The sequence below is a fragment of the Rattus norvegicus genome, chromosome 2 (genome assembly GCF_021556685.1).
Source record: "Rattus norvegicus strain SHRSP/BbbUtx chromosome 2, alternate assembly SHRSP_T2T, whole genome shotgun sequence".
Taxonomy (NCBI): domain Eukaryota; kingdom Metazoa; phylum Chordata; class Mammalia; order Rodentia; family Muridae; genus Rattus; species Rattus norvegicus.
The window spans coordinates 220,206,328-220,215,086 of record NC_141535.1 but is presented as its reverse complement, the minus strand read 5'-3'; the positions used below and the strand labels follow the sequence as shown (position 1 = coordinate 220,215,086).

The 8,759-nt window shown below is 45.7% G+C and overlaps 1 long non-coding RNA gene across 1 annotated transcript; it reads right to left on the bottom strand.

Moving 5' to 3' along the window:
* Positions 1-344: 344 nt before the first annotated feature.
* Positions 345-6,920, bottom strand: LOC148006763 (uncharacterized). Its single transcript, XR_015676921.1, has 2 exons — positions 6,870-6,920; positions 345-1,981 (listed from the first exon to the last, which is right to left on the bottom strand). It is a non-coding gene; the product is annotated as an uncharacterized LOC148006763 (long non-coding RNA).
* Positions 6,921-8,759: the final 1,839 nt, after the last annotated feature.

Sequence of the window (8,759 nt, the reverse complement as noted above, 5' to 3'; positions counted from 1 at the left end):
AACACACACAGATGCACAAAGACAAACACACACATAGACACACACAGACACACACAGACTTAGACACAGACACAACACACATAAACACACAGACAAACACAAACAGACACATAAAGACAAACACATAGACACACACAGACACAGAGTGTTTAAGGACTGAATAATGTCTGGAAATTACCAGGTTATATACTGCCATGCTTATATACTTTAAACAGAAAGCAACAGTCCCAGCCAAGCTTCCTCCCAAAGGCAACCAAAGTTGGTTTTGAAAGATCCCACGCAGAGAGACCCTTACTCAAGTCTTGGGAAATCGCGGACCCCAGACACAGAGAGACCATTTTGGATGTAATAAGCAAAGGCGAGGTTTATTACGGAGACCTATTACAGAGATCTCCGGGCCGACACATATCCCACGCAGGAGACAGAGGTGTCGACCCCGAGAGGCTGGGAAAAAGAGTATTTAAAGGCAGAGGCTGTGAGCACCAGGGGATGGGGGATGTCAAAGGGGAATGTACCACAAGTTACAGGATTGTTTTATGGCTCCAGGAGATAAGGGGACGCCAGAAGGTTTTATGGCCCCCTGGTTCCTGGAACAGAGCTACTAAATCAGGAGAAGGGTAGGGTCTTCAGGTCCTCATTATTTTTAAACGTTTGTCAAAACTGATGGAGCATTTGTATTTGAAACACCTCTGGTTAGGCTTGGGCTGTCCGGTTTCTTGGAATACTCTCTGTAGGACACAATGGCTGAAAAGCACAAGTAGGGGCTTATCAGGGTCTGGAGGATGGCCCTGAGTGAGCTGGGGGGGGATGTCTTCCTGCCAGACGTCCCATGAATCAGTCCCATTAACTCAGGCTGGTTCCTGCATTCCTTTTTTTTATGGCTTGTCAGTCCTGCCTGAACAGTGTTTCCTGTGCTCCTTTATCTTTATGGCCTGCTAGTCTTGGCTGCAGGGCTTAGCCCTGGGTCTGTGGCCTTTTGGGGTTAACTCTTTTCATTTTATATTTTTAAACCTAGAATTCATATAATTTTCTTTTCATTCCCGTCTTCTCCTACTAAATAATTCTAATCTTAGAATTTTGATATCAAGTCTCGTATTTGGTCTCACCAGTTGTCCTAACTGACTGGTACTGTTGTCTCACAACCATCAACCGCACAGCACCCACTCGATTTTTAACAAAAGCAATTAACCTGTTTGTCACGCAGGAGCCAAAAACTAAAACCAAGAAAATTATTAATAATGGCCCAGCTGTAGCAGAGAGTAGGGTAGTCATCTAGGGAGATCTACTAAACTAGCTCTCGAACTATCTCTGATGTGTTTTTCTGTCTGTCTTTTGTCTAACCTTTCTCTAAGTTTATTTATGGAGTCTTTAATTACTCCTGAATGGTCTGTATAGAAGCAACATTCTTTCAGTGTAGCACACAGACTCCTTCTTTAAGGAATATCAGGTCTAATCTTTTCTTATTTTGAAGGACTACCTCTGAGAGGGAGGTTAGGTATTTTTGGAGGTCAGCTAAAAAGTCTTTAGCATCAGGATTTTATCTGGACACTATCTAAACCTATATACCAAGGTCATGACTGTCTTTCAGAACTTCTAAACTTATATAGGTTGTGATCCCTGAGGCACAGTCCCAAGAAGTGTTAGGAGTATTAACATATGTAATGTTACATCATTTGTAATAGAAATCAAGCCTATCCCACACCTATCTTGATAGAACCCAGGACAAACATGACTGAATTTCCCTCTAGGTCCCAGCTCTCAGCCCTAACAGCTAGTACACGGCTGGTGAGGGCTGAGAATTGACGGCTGTCAGGGTGGTCAGCAGCACCAGGTATGGTCCTTTCCAGCGAGGATCGAGTGTCTGGGCTCAGTGTAGCTGCTTCCGACCTGGAACTGATGGGATGTCTCAGGGGTCTCCGGGGCATAGGCTGCTGTCAGCTGTGAGCAGATTTCTTTCTGTATCACCTGTAGGTCTTTTAGCCTGGCACACAAATCATTATTACTATGACATGTTGGTTCAGTAACATCATCTAATACAGTCAGAGGAGCTGAGGCCCCATATAAGATCTCAAAGGGGGTAAAGCTGAGTCTGGAAGGGGTATTTCTTGCTCTGAAGAGAGCAAGAGGGAAGGAGTGTCACCCAGTCTGTGCCAGTCTCCATGGTCAATTTGTTCAGGGTCTCTTTTAAATTTTTATTTATTTATTCTACCTGTCCTGAACTTTGAGGTCTGTAGATATAATGTAATTTTCAATCGACCTCTAAATACTTGGCCACACCCTGGCTTACCTTGGCGGCGAAAGTAGGGCCGTTGTCTGACCAGATTACCTTGGGCATTCCAGACCTGGGGAAGATTTCTTTCAGTATCTTCTTGATGATTGCAGAGGCCGTCTCTCGTTTGGTGAGGAAAGCTTCTGTCTATTTCTGAAAAAGTATCTACAAGCACTAGGAGATTATATTTTTCTGGTTTTATCTCAGTGAAGTTCACTTCGACTTTTTATTAAACTCTCTAGGTCTCTTTGTCTTGTTTGTTTGTTAAGCATTCACTTACTGACATATCTTATATTTTTTACTGTCTCTCTTGGCTAAAATCTTAAAGTCTATTACATATATTTTAACTATTTGGACAAACTTCTTATCTCTTAAATGAGTCTATTTTTTTATTTGGCAAAGTGAGTCTTTTCTTTGTTCTCTGGGGAGTATAGCTTCCCCTCAAGTGTGCCATTGTCCTTTATCTTTTAAGCAATTTGGGCCTTTTCTAAGTGAGGCCATCCCTTAGTCTAATCCTAGTTCTCAGTGGCTGTCTCTTGCAGGCCTGTAACCAGGATAGGCTCCTGTATAGCCATTTCCCGAGCCACTTTATCTGTTTTGTCACTGCCCCATGTCACTGAATCTCTTCCCTCCTGTTTTCCTGGGCAATGAATAGTACTCACAGTTGTTGGCTTCATCAGGGCATCTAAGAGATGGCAAAGATATCTGTGGCGCTGATGTGCTGGGGGGGTAGAGGTTCAGCCATTCTAGATGACATTGTGTTGTCCACCATGGCAGCACCCACTTGTCTCTGACCTTCATTCATGAAGAGAACTGTTCCCATCTGTGGACAAGGTCCTCGGCTTTCAGCAGGGGTCAATCAGCCAGTCGCAGAGGTCTTTCCTCCACCCATGTGCTTCTGTCAGTGTTTGACACTCGTGCTGTGGTGGCTCCAGGTCCGGATTGGGCAGCAAGGTGACCAGATTGTCCCCAACTGGTGGAGAATCTAGTCCATGGCAGCTGACCAGTGGTCCCATCTTTAGGGACACTCTATCAGCCACTCTATCACAGTTTAAGTCCTGGATTGGGTGATAATTGTTAGTGCCATGCTGGCAGGAACGGTGTGTTTCAGGCAGAAAAGCACTAAGCCATTCAACTCCCAGCATCAGTTACTGGTGTACTGAGACAGGTCTTAAGCTCCACATACACAGTCTATAGATATGTATACACATGGCCTCATCCAGCCATTTCAGCCCACGCAAGCCAATTTGGAGAGCAATTTTCTCATGAGCAAGGGATGGGGGCAGTCAGGGATGACTATGAACTAGTGGGTTACCCGGCCCACGCCAAGGTCCACTGTTCTTCGGGCAGTCCATAAGTATTGTTCGTTGTCAGTAGCTCCTTGCACTCAAGGTCTTTGGATATTGGCCCACAGGGGGGCATAGGAGCACAGAGCATTGGGTCCCTGTATCCACAAAACAACTGGGCGGGCTTCCCTTCTATCTCTGTGTATAGCCAGCACCAAGAGGCTCTCCAGTGTCCCCTCTTGTTCTTTCTGGGGCAGTCCCTGACCCAATATCCTTTTTCTTCGTATTAGGCACACTGATCTTTAGTCAGGAATTCTCTTCTGTTGCCAGGTACTATCTTCCTAGGTTCTCTAACTACTGTGGCCAGTATATGTTCCTCTCTCGTCTTTTATCTCTCTTTATCTCTCTAACTTCCTCTTCTTTTTGTCTCTTTTTTTTTTTTAGCTTTCTGTTCTTTTTACCTCTTTCTCTGTAACTTGTATTAACTCTCAGCAACTTAACTTAACCCTTTAAATTTTTGTAACTTTTTCTTTATATCCTTTCTTTATCTTAGCCAGATTGGTGGGGCATTTTTTAGCCCCTCAGAGACCCACCCTTGGAGCCTGGCGGCAGACCTGGCACTCCCTACCTTTAGGCGTCTGAAAAGAGCAGGCAGAAGTGAGGGCCTTCCATCCATCTCTGGAACACTTTTTCTGGCCTCTAGTAGGATTTTGTCTTTCCTCGGTGGTAAAGAAGACCTGTAACAGTTACTAACAAGCATCTCAAATGGGATGGTGAGAAAACAAGGGAATCTTGAGAATAGAGGTCCACTGAAGAGGGCAAATAGCATTTAGTCACACAGCTAAGCCAGGAGGCTTTCTTGGACAAAAAGACCTTGTGTCTGTGAAACAGAGAAGTGAGCAGAGGGGCAGTCTATCTGTTACAGGTTGTCTCTCTGGACTTAGATTTTCCCTTAAGGAGTACCTTCCTTTAGTGTCAGCTCAGTGGCTTTATCGCTCAAGAGACCCATCCTCTAAATGGCACTAGGCTTTCAGTAACAACTAATAATAAAAGGATGGAGAGACGATAGAACCTGAGTGTTAGATACTAAGCAGCTGACAAAAGAATTGTAACCAGTTCACCTGGGGCTTCTTGTCTCTTATATCTAATAAAGAGATTGTTAATACTATAGTACCAACCTTTAATAAAAAAAAACTATAGCTCTCTCCATGTCTCTGAATATCAGGACTGTAGTAGTAGTCCTTTACCAAACTGTCTCAGTGGGCTAAGGGCCCATGGAAACGAAAACATTAATCCTGACCTCGGCCACAGCCAAAGCCTGAATTCTAAATTCAAACTGGCAAAACAAAACAAAGTTCTTTACAGTTTGTTGTAGATTCTTTGAAACTATTTTAGGGGCTTCTCTGCCCCCCAACCTGGGACATTTCGACCATAGGGGCAGGAACTGGCTGCTGTGGGGATAGGATCAAAGGCATTCTCCATGCTAATGATGACCAGTGAGAAAAGTAATTTAATGCTGGAGACTGACTCCTCTCTTGGAATAGGGCCAGCAGATAAGGCAGGCTCCTTAAAGAACTTCTCCTAATGAGCACTCTCTTTCTGTGAGCAAGAGTTGAAGGTCTGGCCACTAAAAGCAGAAATTCTTTTCTTGTTCTTGTTTTTCTTAGAGTCCTCTCCCACCTCACTTTTAGCCTTTTTAGATCATTCTTCATGTAGCATTTCTAACACAGCCTGTCCCTTTTTTATAGCCTGTTGACAGCATTTCTGATCTTTTAGGCAGCTATGCACTAAGTGTCATACCGGCTGAAACTCCACCTTTAAGATTCTTTGTTTCTAAGCAAAATTTAAATCCTTTTCCAGCTTATCTCAGCTGTCCACCATGAGATTCCCAGAGATCGCAAACCAAGGTGTAGCAATTCACTAAGAAATCTCTTTGTAGTGTTTCTTTTTATCCTAAACCTTTTTCTTTTAAACAGCTCCTGAAGAGCCAGAAAAATTGGGTGAGACTTGAGAAGTCCCCATGCTCGCTGTAGCAGCTCCGCAGCTAATTTCGCTCCCCCCTACTGTGTGTTGCGAGCACAAGCACAGATAAAACACTATGTTTTAAAAACTTAACGTTGGCTATCAACCAACACACCGCCACTAGAGCGGGGTCCATAAAATTAAGTTTCTTACTCACTATACTTGTTTCATACCGGAGGCCTAATCTGGGGAACTTTTTTATTTATGAGCGGTTTCTTCCTCAAGGCTTTTGTTAATGTCTGTTTACACAACTGTTAACAGCAGCTAGGTTGGTCAAAGGGAGTAAAGGGAGGGGTCTCTCTCCTTGGGGAGGAGGCTCAAGAGAGAAAGACAAAACTCCCTGGCAGAAAACAATTTCTCTCAAGCAAATTATTTTTAACTTTTAACTTAAGCACCAAGAGGACCAAGTAAAACTCTTTGACGAACAAAGCAAACAGTTTCATGATTTCAAACACAGTCGTCAGTCCAAGATTCAAACACAGTCGTCAGTCCAAAATTCAAACACAGTCGTCAGTCCAAAATTCAAAAACGAAACAAAAGCCAAAAAGACACTCGACAATACCACAGAAAACAAGCCAGACAAACAATATCAAGACAAAGCATCTTATAACCAACTTTCACAGATGCCTGGTACCTTCAGTACGTGGCCCAAACTGCAGCTTAACCTTAGCTGCTTTTGGGATGAGATGGACCATCTGATTCCACCTCCCAACAGGATTCCAGAGTGTCCTCTTGTCCTAACGACTAAGCACACTTGTCCGTGCCTATATTTAAATAGGCAGCCGAACTCGACCTCTGACGGAGTGGGATTCCTCGTCCACTCCCGCCTAGGTAAAAGGAGCATTCCATCTCCTTTGTTCCAGAAAACCAGAGTCAGGTCCTCCTGACTGTCCATAGCCGGGCTCTCCCGACTGTTCTCCGCCCGTGGAACGTCTTCCAGGGGCTGCAGCCTTGCGGGCCCGGGGCGTCCCCCCTTCCGCAGCCAGGGGGTCCTCACGGACCACAAAGGCAGCTGCACTGAGTGGGGATACACATCCACTCTCCTACAGGGCAGGAATACACATCCACCCTCTTACCACAGGGCAGGAATACACATCCACCCTCTCAGCACAAGGCAGGAACACACATCTGCCCTCTTACCACAGGGCAGGAATACCCATCTGCCCTCTTAACACTGACCAGTACTAAGACACACATATATACACACACGGCGGAACCAAAACAGAGACAGACACAGACTGACGAATGCGGCGCCGCTCACACAGAAACACTCAGACAAACATCCAACTCACCTCCAAGGGGTCTTCGGAGTCTGGGGTAGTCGCGCAGATCCCGGACGAGCCCCCATAAATATGAAAGATCCCACGCAGAGAGACCCTTACTCAAGTCTTGGGAAATCGCGGACCCCAGACACAGAGAGACCATTTTGGATGTAATAAGCAAAGGCGAGGTTTATTACGGAGACCTATTACAGAGATCTCCGGGCCGACACATATCCCACGCAGGAGACAGAGGTGTCGACCCCGAGAGGCTGGGAAAAAGAGTATTTAAAGGCAGAGGCTGTGAGCACCAGGGGATGGGGGATGTCAAAGGGGAATGTACCACAAGTTACAGGATTGTTTTATGGCTCCAGGAGATAAGGGGACGCCAGAAGGTTTTATGGCCCCCTGGTTCCTGGAACAGAGCTACTAAATCAGGAGAAGGGTAGGGTCTTCAGGTCCTCATTATTTTTAAACGTTTGTCAAAACTGATGGAGCATTTGTATTTGAAACACCTCTGGTTAGGCTTGGGCTGTCCGGTTTCTTGGAATACTCTCTGTAGGACACAATGGCTGAAAAGCACAAGTAGGGGCTTATCAGGGTCTGGAGGATGGCCCTGAGTGAGCTGGGGGGGGATGTCTTCCTGCCAGACGTCCCATGAATCAGTCCCATTAACTCAGGCTGGTTCCTGCATTCCTTTTTTTTATGGCTTGTCAGTCCTGCCTGAACAGTGTTTCCTGTGCTCCTTTATCTTTATGGCCTGCTAGTCTTGGCTGCAGGGCTTAGCCCTGGGTCTGTGGCCTTTTGGGGTTAACTCTTTTCATTTTATATTTTTAAACCTAGAATTCATATAATTTTCTTTTCAGTTTAAACATCAGCAGACAGCAGGAGACTCCAAGGCACTAAGGGGGTGTGCTGTTTCAAGTTAAGCACCTGGTCTTTCTTGTCTTCTAACCCACAGAGTAAAAGCCATTGAAATGGGGGTAGCTAGCTTTCCAAAGAACACAACTCAGAGGGAGAGGACCCAACTGTTTTCCTCCAATAACCTATAAATCAATGTCTGTATTTTATCTATATCTGTATCTATTTCTATATCTGACACACAAATACACACACACACACACACACACACACACACACACACACATACTCCTCAGGTTTATGTAGAGACACAGGTAAGTCTAGGTACACAACGAGCCTTGAGGGAAGAGGAGAAGGAGCGTTTTGAAGAATACAAATGCCAGGTGGCAAAAATAAATAAATAAATAAATAAACGGACTTATGTATGTGCTAGAATTAACTGCCCAAATAATCTTAGAAATTAAAACAAATGTAATAATATCGTAGGAATAAGGGGGCTGTTAGAAACACAGAGTGTAAAGGAAATTAGGAAGATTGATCCCAGAGAATACCAAGGGTAAGATAATAGTACAAAAACTGAAGTGGGACCCCCGCGGATCCCGGCCCGCAGCAGCTCTCTGCTCCCAGACCCGGTGAGAGAGAGACCCAACCGCCTGGTCAGGTGGGCACTCCTGAGGCTGCAGAGCGGAAGAGACCACCAACACTGCTCACCCCTGCCCACATCCCTGGCCCAAGAGGAAACTGTATAAGGCCTCTGGGCTCCCGTGGGGGAGGGCCCAGGAGCAGCAGGACCCCTGCCAGAGACACCGCCGGACCCTGAAGGAAACAGACCGGATAAACAGTTCTCTGCACCCAAATCCCGTGGGAGGGAGAGCTAAACCTTCAGAGAGGCAGACAGGCCTGGGAAACCAGAAGAGACTGCTCCCTGCACACACATCTCGGACGCCAGAGGAAAAAGCCAAAGACCATCTGGAACCCTGGTGCACTGAAGCTCCCGGAAGGGGTGGCACAGGTCTTCCTGGTTGCTGCCGCTGCAGAGAGCCCCTGGGCAGCACCCCACGA